The sequence below is a fragment of the Camarhynchus parvulus genome, chromosome 3 (genome assembly GCF_901933205.1).
Source record: "Camarhynchus parvulus chromosome 3, STF_HiC, whole genome shotgun sequence".
NCBI lineage: Eukaryota > Metazoa > Chordata > Aves > Passeriformes > Thraupidae > Camarhynchus > Camarhynchus parvulus.
The window spans coordinates 99,246,992-99,266,650 of NC_044573.1; the positions used below are offsets into that span (position 1 = coordinate 99,246,992).

General features: G+C 42.0%; 1 protein-coding gene across 5 annotated transcripts in view; it reads left to right on the forward strand.

The window, feature by feature from the left end:
• ANKRD6 (ankyrin repeat domain 6) overlaps positions 1–19,659 on the forward strand; it is a 93,405-nt gene that overhangs the window by 1,552 nt on the left and 72,194 nt on the right. For 4 of the 5 annotated variants that reach the window (XM_030945990.1, XM_030945993.1, XM_030945994.1 and 1 more), the window contains exons 1-2: positions 4,263–4,356; positions 4,680–4,812. The gene's annotated coding sequence lies outside the window, so the exon portion shown is untranslated. Of the gene's footprint in view, positions 1–4,262; positions 4,357–4,679; positions 4,813–19,659 lie in introns of those variants that run through there. The other variant, XM_030945991.1, reaches the window with a different exon arrangement.

Here is a 19,659-nt window from a genome sequence, read left to right on the forward strand (position 1 = left end):
CGCGGTGGGCGAGCGGAGCGGCCAGGTGTGCCCGGCAGCGGCACCGAGAGGGCACCTGGCGTTTCTATTACAAGCATCTCTGCTCCGAATCCTTACAGTCACAGAATCAAATAGGTTGGAAAAGACCTATAGTATCATTGAGTCCAATCTATGACCGAACACCACCATGTCAGCTACACCGTGGCACTAAGTGCCAAATCCAGTCTTTTCTTAAATAGCTCCGGTGACTCCACCACCTCCCTGGACAGTCCATTCTGAATCTAATCTCGCTCTCTGTGAAGAACTTCTGCCTAATGTAGAACCTAAATTTCCCCTGAGGCAGTTTAAGTCTATGCGCTCTCCTCCTGTCACTGGTTGCCAGGGAGAAGAGTCCGATCCCTATCTGGCTACAGCCTCCTTTCAGTCAGTTTCAAGAGAGTGGTAAGGTTTCTCTTGAGCCTCCTCTTCTTGGTCATGTCCTGCAACCTCATCCTGCACAAACTCCAGAGACAGACGTGGGATGTTCCTGCATCATCTGTACACACTTCCAGCATGTGGGAGACTCTGGGACATGGGCAGAGCCATGTGCGCTTGGTGCTCCTCAGCTCACCCATCTGCCAAGCACTGCCTGCTGCCCTGCCCCATGCTCCTTCCATGTCATCACATGGGCAAGCCCAAAATGTTAATCTAGGCACTGATGGTGGGAGGTAATGTATTTGCAGTATGGGTTGGAGAGATTATTTTAGAAATAATTAACTTGATTAATAAGAAACACTAAGAGACATAGTAGTGGATTCTCTGAAGAAGTTGAAATTTCGATGACCCTGACAGACCAAGGTGCTCTCATCTCCCTGCCATTGCTTCCTCCAGGCCTGCTCTGCAAGGACAGACCTCCTGCCTCACACCCACACTCCTTCTCAGGAGTTTCCAGTGCTGCTCTTCTTATCTTGTACCAGTCTAAGCTCCAGTGTGTGTGTGTTACTCCCTGGCTGTCATTCCATGCTGCCCACTGTGGTGACTGACAGCTGAATTCCTGATTCTCACACACCACAGTTTCCTCTGTTTCTGTTTCTTCCTTTCTACTTCTTCCTATCCCATTCTCTCTCCTTGCATTTAGTATATTGATTAAACTTCTGTTTGGAGTCTCCACTTTTTTCCTGCAGCTGATTATTTTTCTGACCTCTGTGCTGCATGACAATCTTATCGCTAGGCCTTCCAGGTTGGACTAACCCCCTGGAAATAATGGAGGTACACATCTGTTCAGAGGTGGGAGAAATCCTCCTTGCCTATTAATATAAAAATTTATTCAAAGGCCTGCCTTTATTCTCAACTTATCAACCTGCTTGAAGTTTTGCTTGAACAGATTAACAATGTACTAAAAGATTATGGGAAACCTTTCAAGGTTAAATTGACTAATGGACTTAGGTTTGGAGCAGGATTTTTTTTACCACTTGGGTTTTCAGCATTGTGTCTTGGGACAGCCCTGACAGGCATTAGCCTGCTGAAAACTGATGGAAAGAGGAAAAGAGTTTCCAGGTGTGTAATGGAGGACCATCTGTCTCACACACCAGCTGATCACTTATGTGCACAAAGGGCTGATAGGTTTCAAGGCCAGCTTTGGATAGAGGGTCTTGCCCAGAAATGTCTGTATTAGGTTTCTTCTATACAGAGAGCTATGAAACATGACCAATGAGAGAGTGAATAATTTGGATATATTAAAATACAAAATCAGGGTGTAGAAACTCAAAAAAGAGGACTGGTTGCAATGCAGCTCTTCCCACAACTGACATCAGTGACCTGACCACAGCTTCAGGTTCAAAGCCACATAGACTCCAGGCCCATTGCCAGATAGGTTTTTAGAGTAGGGCTGAAGCATTTCTGCCAATCCCTTGGCAATATAATCTGTTGTGGACTCAGGACTTGCCTCAGGACTTGCTCCTCCTCTGTCCCTTTGCCACCAGATTGTTTTCAGTTCCCTCTGCCTTTTTCTTCTTTCCCTTTTGTCTGGTCATTTGACTTTGAAGCTGGGTGCACATAATGAAACAGTGCCCAGCCCTCAGTCACAGGACTTGCAGTAAGGGCAGAGGTAAATAAGAGGTTGCATCTTTGTATATATGACATGTACAGTGATAGATGTGACTGGACTTTGTCCATGGAGAACTGCAGTTCACAGACATTATATTCTTTCTGTGTGATTCATTTCTCTTCCCACTAGGGAAAAAAAATCCAGAAGAATACAAAACCAACTGTCTGCATTAGAAAAATTTAATTTTACTTAAGCACAGGGAATTGTCCCACTGATATCCACACAATCAGGGAGCCTATCTGCACCTAGGTTTGCAGGATCACAACAGGGTCTCATCGTGTTCCTGTTAAAGAGTGAAAATTTCCATTAAATTACACAATGCCACATTGGTGACAGACCTGTGCCAAGAAAGCTTTTTTCCTATGATGTGCTAGCATCTTGTTTCTCAGTTGTAATGATCAAACATAAAATAGTTCTGCCAACTTTTGCATATATGGAACTTATTTAACATACAGGTTAACTGTTACTCACACAAATACTTCTATTCCTACATTAGAATTTTGAACAGTATCAAATTAAATAAAATTCACATGAAGTAAGCCTATCCTGAATATGGAAATGAGCAAACAAAATCGTAGTGTGAAGAGTCACAGTGTGTTTTTATGTGTTTTAGCAACTACACTTTAACTTAAGTAATGACACCAGACTTCAGATTAATGCTGTCGTTTTGGCAAAGCCTTGCTGAGTTCAGGGAGGCATCAGAACAATAAATCCAGTCAGTCAGTCAGTCAGTCAGTCAGTCAGTCAGTCAGTCAGTCAGTCAGTCTTTCCTGGGGAGCACCAAGGGTTTTGATGTGAACCTCTGGTATGCCTATTGCCACAGAACGATGACTACCATAGTAATTGTTTAGTGAAAAAGGCATAAGTAGAATAACCTGAAAAAACATTCAAAAGAATATATTCATGACATAACTAGGAAGTGCCTGTGATACTTCAATGTTTAGTTTGTTTAGGGCATCAGTTAATTTAGGGCATTTTGAGAATGCCTTCAAGCCAGAGAAACAGCCTCTGAAAGTGATGTGCCTGTGAGATCAAGCATTGTATGGGGAACAGCTGCTTGCTTTCTGTTTTCTCCTTCTTCTCCCAATCCCACTTTTATCATTTTACTCAGCCTACTCATACAAACTCCTTTCTGCTCTACCAGTGTCTACAGATGGTCCTGTCCAACATGCTTCCCTGCCAGTTTGTGAATTACTGACATTCACCCATAATTGCCCACACGAACACATGACTTGGGTGAGCAGAAGGTCCCAGTGATATTGTGATAACTGGAGGGGTGGGTGAGGCACCAAGCAGGCACAGTCAGCTATCAAGGTGTTCCTCTCTGTCCTTCAGTTCAGACTTCAAAGCCCGCTGACTGGCTCCCTGCTGGAGGGAAGGACATCTGGCCTCCCTAAAATCTGGGAAATTTTATTGTGTCCAGTTCTGGGCTCCTCCACACAAGAGGGACATATAGCTGCTGTGGGTCCAGTGGAGGGCAGCAAGGGTGATTGGGAGACTGAAGCATCTCTCTTATGAGGAAAGGCTGAGAGAGCTGAGCCTGGTTGCTGAAGATGTGACTGAGGGGAGACCTCATTACTGTGTATAAATATCTAAAGGGAAGTTACCAAGAAGATGGAGCTAGGGTCTTCTTGTTCTTGATGGTCTGAACATGGATATAAGGCAACAGGCAGAAACTGATGCATGGGAAGCTCCACCTGGACATAAGGAAGAACTTATTTACTGTGCGGATGACCATGCACTGGAACACATTTCCCAGAGAGACTGTGGAAGTTCCCTCACTGGAGGGACAAGAGCTGTCTGGACACAGTCTTGTTCCTCGTGCTTTAGGACGACCCTGATTAACCAGGGAGGTTGGACCAGGTGACCACTGCGGTCCCTTCCAACCTGACCCACTCTGATTCTGTGGTTTTGTAGCGCTTCTGCTCCCACGCAAATTATTATGAGCTTCCATCATTAAGCTGCAAAGGAGCTTCGCTCCAGGAGAGCGCCCAGCCCGCGCAGAGCCTTGCTGCGGGCAGAGCCCTGTGTTCCTGGCCGGGGCGCGGGGCCGGGCTCTGTCCCGCTGGCCGGCGGGGCGGGAGGCGGGAGGCGGGAGGCGGGAGGCGGTGCGGGTCTCTGGGCGCTGCCCACCCGCCCTCCGCGGCCGCTCGGTGTCGCCCTCGCAGCGGCCACGGCGGCGGCGGCGGCGCCTCCCCCGGGGCAGCGCCGGCCCGGCGGCGGAGGCGCCGCTGGAGGGGCAGAGCGGAGCCTGGCCCGGCGGGAGCGGCGCCGCTGGAGGGGCAGCGCAGGTGAGCCCCGCCGCCGTTCCGTGTGCGGCCGGCGGAGCGCGGGGGGCCCGGGCGGGGCGGGGGCGCTGCCGGCGGGGCCGCACAGGTGATGGCGGAGGTGGCCGGGCTGTGGCGGGGCTGCAGCTGGGCGCGACCGCCGCGAAGCCAGTGCCCCAGAGCGGAGTCGGGAAAGTGTTCCCGTATTCCAGCCCGGGGAGGGACCCCCGTCGGGCAGGTCGGACCCTCCGGGATGCGGGTACAGGAGCCTGTGTCGACGTAGGGGCTCGCTTGCAGGTTTGGGGGTGAAAGTGAGGAGTCGTAACGCTCTTGTTCCAACTTTTAAGGCCGCGTCTGATGAGAAATGGAAATCTGGCTCAAAGTCATCCTTCCTGTTGTTGACATCACCTGAAAACTCCGCTGGAAATATTTCCACTAGTTTGCTGCAAACTTCGCCGCCCCCCGAGGTCTCAACACCTTGTGAGTACACACTGGCTGCTTGTAGAGCTCTGATTGTGGAAATCCATGGCTACGGCATGTCATTGTTCTGCAGTATTCTTTTAATTGCAAGCATTAATAAAGAGCTTATCGTGCCCTGGGGTGTTGTGTGTATTACAGCATAGGCTGTAGACAGTGCTCTGTTTTTTTAAAAAGGCATAACCAATATCTTCATGTTTTTATAATTATATGTGAAGTTATTATTTGGGTTTTTGCTTGGTATTTCTGCAATGCACATGACCAAAAGGACACGTCTGCTACTGATACATTTTTTTCACAGGGAAAACACTGAGAGAGTTAGAAAGTAGCTTGCTGGTAGGTGGATCGGTGAATCTTTGCCCCAGGAGTTGTTTAAATGAACTTGGAATGTCCTACCAATGTTAAAGGAGTAATTGGGAAGATCAGCAAGTCTGCCTCTGTCCAAAGACAGGAAAACGTAACCATGTCTTAACTCTTACGCAGCATTGGTTAGGCATGGATCAGATCCCCTGGTAGGACTGTTGGAGTCTATGGGTTATTCTGAGGAGAATGTTATTTACTTTCTTTCAAGGTGATGTGTCAGGCTGCGCTGCTAGTTTTATAACAACTTATTTGGCAGGCTCAAGTTTCAAGTATTGTGTAATCTTCATTCTCCAGATAGTTGGAAAACAAAGTGTTTCTGGAGATGTGTGATTACATGTAAGATCTGCAGTTGCATTGCAGACCACAAGACATGGTGTAATGACTCTCCTTCAGAACTTCATAACAATTTCTGAGCAGAAAATGCTCAAAAATAGTTAAATACACTGCATGTAGCAAAACCTGCAGTTGGATGGCTACATAAAGTATTTACATGCCTGGGATGTAGATGATATATGCCTGTTTATCCATGAGGACCTATCCTGCTAGAGTAAATGGGAATTGTGTAGCAGCAGTAGTAATGTCACTGCTTTTCTCCCTGTTTGGTTTTTTTGTTTTGTTTTGTTTGTTTTCGTTTGGGTTTTTTTTTTTTTTTTGAAAATAAACTTATAAAATTTAGAAAGTAGTTTTATGGTAGTATTCAGCTGGCAAGTTTTCACTTTCCCCTGCTCCTTAATATTTACCCAGACAGTGCTACCAACCTCATATAAGAGACTGGCTTTGAACACAAGAAATGAAATAACCAGTAAATGATTGGCAAAAATAAAGTGGAAACCTCCTGATCATGCAGGTGCTTTCCTTCAAGATTTTTTTCACAGAGGTCCTTTCTTTTTTGGAGAACAGAAATTGTGAGAAGCTGTCTGCACTAGTGGGGCTCCCATGTTGGCTGATGTGATGTAGTTGCAGCACCAGGCTCAGCACCTTGCCCTGTTACAGGTGGCATGTTCTGGAGTTCAGATTATCAAATTTACCCTGTTCTTGGACTAGATGAGATGAATGATACCTTAGTAAATCAGGTGCTTGTAGGGTGTGGCAGTGAGCAATTGAGCCTCAAGCTGCATTTCTCCATGTGTCTTTAGCTTCACCTCTGTTTGACTTTGCCAGTGAGTCATTTTGTGATGTAAAAGAAAAAGACCTTACTGTCCTTTACTCACTAAATCTGTATAACAGGATGAACAATGCTTATTGGTTTGGATAGGTGGTGTACTGATGAACATTTTTAAAGCACTTTCAGGTTCTTAAATTAATTATACTAACAACTGTATTTATTCTCATTAGTTTCAGATGTGCACTTTCTCTTTTTCCCTCAACAGTTAGGACTTTGGATGAACTTGCAGAGAACTCACAGTTGTATCTTTTTTTAGAGATATATCAGTACAACAGGTCCCTGGTGGAAGTATTTTATTTAAAAACACAAATGAGGTGCCATATTTTATTGGCAAGATTGATATAGGGAGATATTTGTCAAAGACATAAATTGATTGAAAGTGCTCTGGGCAAATAAAAATTTGAAAGAAGTATTTTTAGTTCCTTTTGTTTATTCAGGAACTAAATATGTGACTTAAATGATCCAGCCAAAAATAGAAGGTACAGAACTGCACTTCAGAAAGACCTTAATTCATAACAGCAAGGGGCTAATTTTCTTCCCTGCTTCCTAACCAGCTATTTTGATCCCAAAAATCTCCAGAACAGTTTCTGAAGTACAATACTAGAAATATTCTTGCATACCATTGCTAACTTGTGAACCGTTCAGGAATAGCTTAGTTACTTGGCTACCCCACTCCCTGTTAGCAGGTGCTGCTGGAGAATAGTTTGTTAAAGTTCATTGACAGCAGTTGTGAGAATAGTGAAATCCTGAAATACCCCATGTCTTGCTGTGACCTGTCACTGAATTATGTGTTCTGGTCTCTTTCCTTTTGTTTGTATTTGGTTTATCTCATGCTGCCATTCAGAAGACTGTTGGATTTGTGAAGGCAGGTGTTCCAAATTTTGGAAGAGTCAGAATAAATATGTGGAGTCCTTGCTTATTTGTTGCATAGCTTTCAAACACGAGTGTTGGGATGTTCCCTGTGCCTAGGATGTTCTCTGTGTGTTGCTTCTTTTGGCAGGTTGTGCATGATACAATGATGCTTTGTATTCAAAGCTGCTGGTTTGGCCAGACAGGTATTTTTCTTGTTTTCTGGAAAATACTGAGGTTGAGTTGGAGATGTGAAGGTGTTGAGAGTGAAGCAGGAAGGATACTGTTGGTGTGCAGTAGTTTGATATCAAGGTCAAGAATGCTATCAAAAAAACCAATGATGAAATGAGTGTCAATTTAGGACACATTTTTAGAGGTTTCTGATAAATGAAGCATTAAAGCTGCACAGGACTTTGAGGCTAAAGCAATCTAGTTTATTACCACTAATAGTTAGTTGGGTATATCCTGTTGCCATAAATCAATCCCCATTGGATGGCCTAATGGATACAGTACAACAGCTTGAATTCTTGCATTATCCATTATTGGTAGCCTCAGTGATGTACTTCTGATGGAATACCAAATGCACAGGTAACTCATGATACAATGCAGGACTGTAGATTGCTGGCTTGCTCTTGCACTGTTTTACTTTTGAGCCTTTGGCAGTGATCCTGCCATGTGTGAGATGAAATTAAAGGTTCTTGGAATGAACAGGAAGACGCTTTCTTTCAGCCAGCACTTGTGTCTTCCTGCTGTCTCCTCTGTGGCTCTCTCCTTCCCACTCCCCACACCCAGTGCTGCTCCTCCAAACCATAGGTGCATCTCAGCCAAGCCACAGCCTTGAGGGGGAATCTGGCTGTGATTAGGGATGGGATTTGGGCACATCTGTGGCAAATGGTGGATGGGAGTATCTGGTATGGCTACCAGCTAGATGGAGCATACTGGGGCTACAGGGTAGCTGGGGTGTGATGTGCTGAGCACAGGTACCCTAGTGGGATTGCCATAATCCCGAAGAAAAATTTATATACTCCTATGCCAGAAAAGCCTAGGCTTTTAAATTATATGTCATAATCAAAAGCATTTTTTGAGTACTCTTCAAATCATTAAATCATACCTCCTTCAAATCCTGGATTTAAACAAGCTTCTTCTAACAGCCTGTGCCTTCCTCTCTCTCATGATTTGCCACCGTCCCCACCTAAGCACCACCCACTTTGAGAAGTGACCACTGAAGATACAGGTTTTGTGTGCGTGTCTTGGCATGCTGTTGGACAAAAGCATTTTCATTTGCATTATGGAAAATGCATTTGGAATTGATGGAAATTAGTCCCTTAAGGGTATGCATCTTCATTGTGTCTGCATTGCAGTGGGATAATTCCTTTTCCAGTTTGACATGCCAATTGCTTTAAGCCAGTCAGGAATACTTTCTGTTGGTTTTAACAGCATCTGCAATGTGACATCTTAGGAAGATCTGTTGCTAGGTCTATTTATATTGTGCCAATACACTTCTGAGTTAAAGTGCCCTAAATTGTCTCAGTTGGGTCAGTCACTGAGGAAAAGTGCCAGCCTTATAAAATAAGAAAGTGCCATGAATGTATGGTATTTATATATGAGCTTAATATTTGAGTAACATTTTAATAGTGATCACAGTGAATAATTTTTGGTATGATTTACTTCTACTCAGAGTTTGATGTCTGTCTGTGCAACAGATGCAGAAATTGCAGCTGGTTCAAAGTCTTGGGCAGATGTGATCTTTTCACTGTTATCATTACTGTTCCAAATAATTGCACTAATAACTGCCAGGCAGATCTGTTGCTTAACTCAGTGTTTAGTATTTTGTAAAGCTTACATACGAGTAATTTTCCTTCATTTTCTATCTGAGCACTTTTGGGATTTGACTATGTCTGGCTGAAGTCTTTCAAGAGGATTATGGGATGGAGGGAAGGGGGGGTGTCTTTCGCCTGACATCTACGGTTTTCATTGATGTTCTGGTTTGAATCCAGATTTTAAGAGTGCAGGATTTTCTTACCAGTTTGTTTTTTCCAGACTTTGCAACAGCTCCTGGATTCTTGCAAGTATATGGTGGTGTTTTTTCACAGCTTCTGGATAAAATCCGACCATACTCTTTCAATGTGGTCTTTTTTATTATTATTATTATTAAGTTTATGGTGGTTTTTAATGTTTGTTTTTAAGTTTATGGTGTAAGTATTGCTATGAATGGCAGATTCAGGTGCGGAGTAAGCTTAAACATGAGTTTGAAGTATAGTATTTTCTTAATGAACAGTCTGCTACCAAGTTGGATTCTCTTCTTTCTCTGTAAGACTACACTTAATCAGTTTGGAGAAGACAGGTTTTAAGAAATCCTGACCTGGCATGCACTGGATGAGGCTGTCATCCATTTCACTTATTGCCTGGTGTCTTGACAGACAAGTGGAGGTGCCCCTGCAGGTGAGCAGCTTCATTGCCAGCATGCCTGATAAAGCAGAACTGGATTTGGGGATGAGTGATGACAGCTCAGTAAAGCGAGGGTGTTAATCTTGGCTGCCTTAGTTGCTGCTAGCCTCAAAATAAACAGGATCAAATTTAATTTATTTAAATTCTAATAATGTAAAGAGTTTTCAAAAACTTCAAAAACCACCAAGTGATACAGATGCTTTTGACATAGTTGGAATAACAGAGTGCCTAACATTAGCAGTTTCTCTGTGTGACCATTTTTAACAAATCATACATTGGTTGAAGGCAGTGAGAAGTGGATGTCTTTTGCTGACTAGGACAGAACTGTCTGTCTGTGGAGATTTCCTTCAGCTCTTCCATCACTGTGGCCAGGAGCTGAGCAAATCCCATGGCTGCAGGAATGATGAGCCTGGTTTGGAGGTGTGGGTGAATGGTGTCATGGTCAGCCTGGCCAATTCTCATCTCTAGATTGGCTGTGTTTCATTTACAGGGAGAGATGACACATACTCTCTTTAATGCCTTTCACTCCTGTAGGGCATCCATATCAGTGACTCTGTCAAACTGAGGAGGGAACATCAGTGAATGGGAAACAGCCTAAGAAAATCAGAGAAGAAAGAGCAAATGACAAACATAGCTTGAAAGTTGCTATTTGATAAGAAGAGCTATTTCTTCTCACTTGTTTTGAGCTTGAAATATGCTGGTTTAATCTGCTGTCTTCTAGTATTTCTCCAACCTGATTTTCTTCTACTTAATTATCCTACCTTTGATTGTCTTATGTTCTCCTTCCTGGAAACTTTTCTAGTTTTGCTTAACTTTTTTTAAAGAGGAGAAGGCCAGACTTATGACTTCTAAGATGCAATTGAGTTTCTTAGATGATTGAATAAAGGTGGGTTTGGTTGTACTCTCTGCAGTAATGATTTTTTAGCACCCTTCCTGCTTTTTAACTGTGCTGATGCTTTCATAAGAACAGTCCACTGTCAATCCAGGATTTCATTCCTGAATCATCCCAAGCCCATCATTATGCATATGAAGTTGAGGTGTTTTTTCCCAGCCCGAATACCAGACTGTGTTTTAAATGGTATTGAAATCTACCAGCCATTTTTAACAGTTGTAATCTTTATCTTTCCCTCTCCCCTTGTGATTCATTAGTGGGTGTAATGAACACAATATATGCTTAATGCAGATGGCTGTGGGGCTGCAGGCTTAGTGTCCTTTTCTTGGGAAGACTGACCTTGTACTGTTTATTTCCTGTCTCACTGGTTCTCTATACAGATGAGGACTTTTCCTGTTATCCCATGACTGCCTAGTTTTTATAATACTGGGACTTTTTTGCGAGTTTGTTTGGGTTTTTTTTTCCCTTTTAAGCAGCCTTCTTTCCTTTGGAGGGAATCTTTGGGGATTGGACATGAATTATTGGGAAATAACTTCACATCAGTGCAAGTGTGGTAACAGGCTATGTGTACACTCACCACAAACGTGAAGTAGCTTAATTTAAACATCTGTCTTGTGTCCAAATAATCAACATTCAGCTCCATCTAATCTACATTGCAATCACATCCCAGCTTGCTTCATAAAATTTTAAGTTTCAGTATTCTGTTTGGGATTTAGTTTTGGTTAAAGAGAACCCTGTGTGTATTACAGTAACTCACTTCTGCTTCTCATTCTTCCTACTTGTCAGAGCAGGTTGACTGTTTCTATATTTAGCTCTGCTTTGTTTATTCATCCTTTCTCAATAAGAATTTTACACTTTGTTTACCTGGAAGCAAGATGGGTCCCAATGGGAAAGTGAATGGCAGAATTAAAAGAGTGGTATGAATATTTGCACTAAGTAGCGTGCCATATCAATAAATCAAAGCAGAATTTGCAGGCATAAGCTCTGGTCCTTGGCAGAGTCTCTGAACTGAAAAAACCCTAATATTTTAAGAAATTGTTCCCAGATTCATAATCTCCATACAAGAGTATTTTAAGTCGAAAAAAACAAACTTGATTTTTTTCTGCCTCCTTTCTGTTCCCCTTATCTCTACCCATCAACACGTGGTTGAGAAGTTTAAAAGCAAACTTCTGGGTTCCATATTCTTTCAGAGAATTTAGCCTTTTCCTGTCTATAACTGCAGACATACAAATGAGGAGGATATTGCTGCTTCATTTACTAGAACTGTGCCAGTTTTTCTTCTTTTTGTTTGTAATCCTGAAAGTAGGATACATGGTATGGAAGACAGAAACATATTCAAAATCAAGCTTGCAGAGCTTGGATACATGTATTTACAGCTTTTAAGAATGACTTTTTGGAAAAGTTGTAATAATATGAATTTGCTTACGTATCATATGTGGGTTTGTACATGCAGCAAATGTCTGCATATACTTACATGGGGTGAGCTGGTTTTGGTGAGCAGACACACCAAGAAAACAGGTGAGGGTGCATTCAGAAGAACTGAGCATAGCACTTGAAAGAAAAAAAACAAACCAACATTTTAAAGGTTTATTTGTTCTCCTCACAATTTGAAATTAAGACTCTCTCCTTGACTAGGCTGAAATAAGTGTTGAGCTAACTACTCAGGAGGCTGTGGTGTAAAGCTAGTTTTGTCTGGGACCCATTCTCAGTCTTTCCCAGACATGGAATAAAGAGTGTCAGTGAAATTGAGAACTTGCTCTGTGTTTCAGTCCTGTGTAACTCTCATGAAACACAGGATACTCTGCCTTAGTAGAAAAAGCACTAAATGTGCTTTTCAAGTAAGCTAAGCCAGGAAAGGTTATCAGACGAGAGTGACTCTATGATGGAATTTCTCAGAACATTAGTAAATATGTGCTACAGTGTTTCACACTAAGATGAAGGATTTTTCTGTCATTCTAGGTAGCTGTATACTTGTCATCTTCCCCAAAGTACTGAGATTTTGGAAAGCATTAACTATATAGGCAGTGTCTTAGTTTGATGGTCATTAATAAAGTCACATTGTAAATTTTAATATAACAGCAAGCATCTGTTGTATGTCTGTCCTTTTTGCCTGTAAAAAGCAAACTGACCTTCAGTTGATCAGTTGTCATTATTCAAATTTTGAGAATGAATATCCACTCTTCTGCTAACAAAAGTTTTTCATGGTTTGTATATGTTAAGCTTAGCTCAAAATGTATTTGGTGTTTCAGGGAAAACAGAGTCAGGCAAAAGTGTAATGCAAAAGTTAGAAGATTTTACCAAGTACCATTTGAAAATCACTTCCCTTATGCTTTGCAAGTGGGATTTTCCGGCCTTGCTTAATTAAGGATCAAGAATAAAGTGATACTGAAATAATAACTATTTTAAAAATTCCTATGATTTGTACTCAAGTAACAGTATGGTCCACAGAGAGGTAATTATCAACAAATTGTGTGTAGCAAAATTATAATTAATTTAGTGTATTACATCTTGGAAGGGTAGAACTGAAAAACAAAACCTTCAACTAGTGTTTGCATAATTACATAGTTTAAAGATGGATGCTTATTATCCTGGTTTTAAAAAATTGAATTTTATGTTGTATTTTGTATCAGTAATGCTGGATCAAAGCCTGATTTCCCTGCTTCTGTGGCTGATCTCATTCAGTTCCATGACTGTTTATGTGAATAACACTCAAAGAATGTGGCTTTGTATGAAAAATATCCTCCCAGAGGGAGTTGTAGTAGGCTCACACTTAATATAAAGGGAAAAAAGACAGAAGTGAATGTTTATGTTTCATTGTCTTGTTGTACAATGATTTTCAGTGAAGTTTCATATTCCATGAAATTAAATCTGTAGCCAAGATAATACGATATTGGACAATTTTTATAATTCAGCATGCAGGTCTATGCTGTTGAAACAAAAGGCTGAGTGTTTTTAGGTGCAGATAGCCTGACTAAAAGAACGTGTTGCCAAAGAAGTTGCAGTGCATTTTCGATAATGTTGAGCAGAGAGATAATTGTGAACTCTGCATGGTGTGTTACAGTCATGGGAGTAGTTAACAAGATAAAGAAAATCTCAGCTTTCTCTCTGTTTACAAAACTGGCCTTTCTGGAAGGACTGGAAAACAAGAAAACAAATTTATGATCTGCTTGCATTCTCTTTCTACCCCTCCTTTTTGCCTCCCTGTGTTGAGCCAAAAATAAATGGGAAGACAAACTGTAGGAAAACAGCACTAGAGTCAGTCCTCCTCTTCCGTAGTTTTCTATCCCTGTTTTATACCTCACTGGGAGCTGGTGGTGGTGTGGCAACTGCAGCTCCCCTGGTTAGGTGTGATTCAGTCCTGTAGTGCCAGGAGAGAGCAGAGCTCGGCTGGTGACTCCTCCTTACTCACACTGTGGAGCCTGCAAATCCAGAGATGGAGCAGCAGCTCAGGAGTGAAGTTTGGTCCTGTCTGCACTGAAACACCAATGTGTGTTTCTAGCATATTAGGCCACTCCTGGGATTGTAAGGTAATGAAGATATCCTTGACCTTTTTATCATTTAATTTTCCCATTTTCTCTTCCTTCTGTGCCACTTCTAAAAGCTCTGCATTTTCCCCCAATTTCATCTTCCCCCCTCTTTTGTCCTAGGACTTTCGTATCATTGATTAGAGAATCATCTGATTTTCTTTGATCTGTTCCTCATCTCCTACAAGTCTCCTGTTGTTTTGCTACTTGTGCTCCTAACAGTGGTTAATAAGTGCTGAATCAACACTTAGAACCCAAAAGAGATGTGAATAGAGCAAAAAGTTTTTTGACAATCCTTTAAAAAAGAATTTGTGAGAGAATGGAAAAGTATATGTGTCCCTCTTCCATACCTTTCCACACCATCTTTATAGATCAGTTTGATGGTTGTGACACATCTTCCAAGGCTTTATGTTCAGTATTTTCTTCCTCATCCTATCTTCTAGCCTTTACCTGTCTCAATTTGCAATCTTATTTTTTCTGTTTTCACTTCAACTCTAGTATTGTTTTGCATCTTGGGGCATGTTTTTCCATCTCTGATTGCTTTCAGCTCTCTGTTCCAACATGAGTAGCTTATGGGCTTTTCTGGTTGTGCTTCTAGCTTTGCTAGGCTTCCAGTCCTTATCAGTGTGCTGTTTTTTGATAACAACTGACCACTGCGTTCCTTGGTAGGAGTGATGGTTAAGGAATATCTGTTTCTATCTTACTGGACAGGAACTGCTCCTCCTTGAGATTTTTATTGTGTTTTTCTTGTATGTTGTAAAAGTGAAAATGGAATCCCTTTCAAAAGGGTATCCTCAAATATAAGAGGCGCAGAGGTGCTGACCTTCATAAGGGTAGGGAAGGAGATGGCCATGAAGAAAATCCTGACTATTTCTGGAAAGATGGTCCAGGAATGTGATGTCCCTCTAGCATGATCCTGCTCTTCTCTGTTTCTCTGTCATCAGATTTGGGATTTTTTTGCTTCTTATTTCTCTTTAGGACCTGGGCAGCCTTTATGGGTTGATAATGTAAAATGTTCTCCATGTCTTAACGCAATCTTGTACGAGCTGACCCTCTGTAAAGTATGAAGGAGACTCAGATATGCTGAGATTTCAGAATATTCATTAACTATGAAGCAGATACACTGACCTGCAAGGTATTTTTTCAGTACTAACAATAGACCAAAGCATCTATTTTGACTGAAGACAAAAAACTTAAGGAGAATGAAATGGGTGCAACAAATAGCATCATCCTCCATGGTTCCTATTAGGAGGTGCTTGTACTAAGGGATCCTGACTTTACCAAGGTGCTGTAGGTAAGCCCATGTAGTCACACGTTTCCAGGTTTTCCTTTCTTTCAGGCTGTGGGAAATATCCACAAGCATTAGGAGGCTGAGTGTCTTTAAAGCCAGTTTCAGTTCCCAGAGAGATGGCTTCCACTGCAGGGCTGCTCCTTTGGGTTCCTGCAGTGCCTGTGAGCACCCAGGGGAAAGGAGGGGGATCAGGGGGCAGTGTGGGGGAATGGGGGTCATTTGTGTTCACTTTGCACTCTCGGCTCTCCATACCTGACACAAGTACAAGTATTTCTGGATTATGAGCCTGTGACTTCTTGTGTGCAGCCATGAGGGCAGAGTCTCCCTGGGAGCTGAGGTTCTGTCCTACAGGAGGAGAAGCTTTCAAGAAATGCAGTCTCTGTAGCATAGTTTCTTGAAACACCTAAAATTATATTAGTGGTGATCCTTTGAATCTTACAAAGAGCCTGCTGGTGTGGGAGATTTTTATTTTACCTGGTTGAGTATTGCATTTCAGTGCAGCAGATGGCATGTGTGTGACAAGTGCCCTTTGGTAAGAGAGTAAACACAGCAAGAAATACACCCCAAACCCCTGGCATTTTCTTAGGCCTTTTATAACATCAAAGCACCCTTGTGCAATGCTCATTTCAGTCACTTGATGCAAGAGCCAAGGTTTTGTGATAGCTGCTTTCTTCTGTTGTTCCTGTGTTAGTACAGCTGGCAAGATTCTCAAGATATAGAGAAGAGCAATGTGATATTCAAGGTGAGATATGTTAATTGAGCCATAGCCTGAGCTGAGAGAGATTAACTTCAGTTACTTGTCCTGGGAGTATTTTGTGTTGATGCATAGGTTTTTAAAATTAACTGAGATCCTAGTTTGCAATATAAGTAGGATAGGATGGAAACATGGTTTTGTTTATTTTGGGCTTGGTGGGGAGGCATTCCTCATGAATCAAATGCTGAGTTAAGACTATTGCTCTGCATGGCTTGCACAGAACAAATGAAGGAGGACATTTGGGAACTGGGCTGTTCAGTTAGGTTGGAACAAAAGAGCCCTGAGGTAGGGAATTTTGTTATCTGACTGAGATTCCCACCAGTGAACTTCTGCATGGAGTGGGGAAGAGTCTTCTGCATAACTTCCAAAGAATTTAGCAATAATAAAGATAGCACAGAGGGTGCCAACAACCCACTGAGAGATCCTTCAGCTCCATGTCTGCCAATGGTCCAGCCAAGAGGATCAGAATTTCCATAATTTTGTTTGCATTACTCACAAACATCACCTATACAGATACAACTGTGAAGGGCAGCTTGACCTTGTTGTATTACAACTTTATAGGGGAATTTAGATTATTTTTTGCAGACACTGTTTCTTATGGTAGCTTTCCTTCCAGAAGGACTCAGAGAATGTGTCTGTGTGGCATCAGACTCTGTCCCTGACTAATGATAATGGTGAGTGCATTAAACATCAAAGTCTTATTTCTGTGGAGAATCAAGTCCCTAGTCTGGTCCCCCAAGTCCAGAACTTGCTTATTGGTATGGCATATCCCTTTGGCCAGTTCAGGTCAGCTGTCCTGGCCATGCTCCCTCCTGGCTTCCTCTGCTCCTCCTCACTGGCAGAGCAGGAGACCCTGAAAGGGGCTGGACTCAGGGTAAGCACTGCTGAGCCACAACTGAAACATCAGTGTGTGACCAACATTGTTCTCACACTAAATCCAAAACACAGCACTGAACCAGCTACTAAGAAAATTTGCTCTATCCCAGCTAAGACCAGGACAAGGAGAAGGTGTAACAAGATTGGGCAGGGTGTGAAATGGACTGGAACAGCTGAAGGCTTTTTGCAGATAGTTCTTCAAACCAATATTATTCAAAGCAATGCCAGGACTGTCTTCAGACTGCCTTTGCATAAACTAAACTTACTCTTGAATTCTCATTTTGTAGTGTCTGAGTCAGCAAATGTGACCAACTACTGTATTCAGCCCAGTATGTTTTAATGAAAAAATGGTCTTGTACCAAAACTGCTGCTGTCATTATTGTGCAGTCTGTCCCAGCACGTGGCTTTTCTCAAGTGTAACTCTCCTTCTTCCCCCAAAATCTACAATTGTGAAAGTCTTACTGGCCTGCCACCACATGTCTTCAAAGAACCCAAGGGCATTTTTAATGAGAATTGCTTTAGAATTCCTGGCTTGATTTATGAGGTAAAGAAAAAAATAATCACAGAAACGTTATGCTCTTACCTGTTAAATTTTTTTTCTTCAGCTTTATGGTGATAACAACTTTACTTTTTGCAAATGGAATAACTAAATGTTTACCTGTTTTCCACTTAGAAATATAGACTGTCTTTGCTTAAATGCCAGACAGCTTGAGAGAAAAGGAATTGTAAAGGACTAGAGATCTTTGTTCTAAATTGTGGAATAAATAGACATTCAGGGCCTCAGAATTGGATGTTGGCTGAATATTTTTCCCATAACTTGTCTTTGAGAAATAAAGCTGAAAAGTTCTTTAGCAGTTTACTGTACTTTTCTAAGGAGGTTTTTGTAACTTGTACAAAGTGAGACAAACATGGCAGCAGGTTTTCACTTTTGGTTTCCTCTCATCAGCCCACCAGTGTTAATGTATGCACTTCCTTCTTTCTTTTGATCAAGACTACATGAAAGCCACAGAAATAAAGCAAGTACAATCATTCTGCACTATTTATATTTATGCATTCATAATCATAATTAATAAGCATGTTCACAGGTATAGAAATCTACTCCAGCCTATGCTGAGGTCACCAATTACAACAGATGCCCTAAGTCTGAAAGGCAGTGAAGATGCTGATAAGAAAGTGCCAAACCTGTTCTCATTTATGCTGCGCTCAGCCACTAAATGTAATTTCTCACTATTCAGTAACACCTCCCTCTCCTTTCCCCTCCCACCCCCCAAAAAAAAAAAAAAGCATGACTCCCAACATTCCTCTCATGTCTTACAAATATGTGTGAAGGTCTGTGGCGGGAATCTGACTCTGTTCCTCACCACTAGCCAGTCCTCTTCTGCTGCCTTGTATGTTTGTGTCTTCCAGAGCTCATTCCTGTAGTTCAGGTGCTGGAGGAGGTGTGTACCGTGGTTTTAAACACCCTGGAGTGCAAGTCCCTGGAGTGGAGCATTAGCATAGGCAAGTGGTATGAGAGAGCACGGAGCCAAGGGGTACTGCTGGATATTTGGGTTTGGTTTTCCATGGCTTTTATTTAGAAAGGAAATTAAACATGAAAAAAAGTAAGAAGAGAATGCTGTGGTGTAAACCTTAAAGACGTCATTGAGTATTTGCTGCTGTGTGGGAGACGTGGCCTGTGTGGTGCCCAGGACAGGCAGTGGCTGGGCAAGGCTCTGGAGAGGTAAGAGTGCACGTTTGTGTGGAAGCCATGACCTGGAACCCAAGAGCAGGCTCGCGCCATTGGGAGAAATGCTTGACTAATTCTGGCAGTTCCTGCTCTCTCTATTATTTGCTTTGCAGCTTTACTGTTCATTAACTCCTCCTTGGTGTTACATTAATCCAGGGCAAACAAGTTCCTTAGGTTTCTTGTTACACTCCCAAACAAACACATTCATCAAAACTAGCATAACTTTCTGCACATACCTTGCTTTTACTGTGTTCTTTTGCATGCACTGACACTGCAGACAAGTCTGCAAAATAGGTGTTTCAGGATTTTTGTTTCCTTGTTTTAATACCTATCTCTGTGAGTACTATACTCTGGATCTCCAGGGAAGTTTGTTTACACTGCACTAGCAATGATCAGTTCACATGAGTTTAAATCCAAGGAATGAAATAATAGCAGCATCATCATCATCATCATCATCATCATTATTATTATTATTATTATTATTATTATTATTATTATTAATGTCCCTTGTGTGGTCCAGAGCAGAGCTGTGTCTGAAAATGCAGAGAAAGCATTCTTTGAGAGGAGACTGGCACTCTGTTGCAAAGGTTGCCCTGATGCCAGGTCCAGTACTCAAATAAGACATTTCTTGCCCATATTGGTTCTGCTGACTTTTTTTCAATCTCTTAACTGGTTTTTATAAGCTTTGAATCAGAGCAAGAAAGAGCAATATTCTTATCATAAAAATGGTAGTAAAACTTCCTGCCACTTTTGAAGTGAATTTCTGTGTATCCTCATCCCAGCAAGTCTGTCAGCAAACTAACATGGAGTCTAGCAAGGAAACTTGTCAAATAGGACTTTTCCTAACCAGATGAAAATACAAATCTGTTGTTCTTGATCTCCAAACCTAGTTTATATAAGAACTCAGATGCCTTGTAAGAGATCAGCTACAAGACTGTTGATGCAAAATTACAAGTATTGTT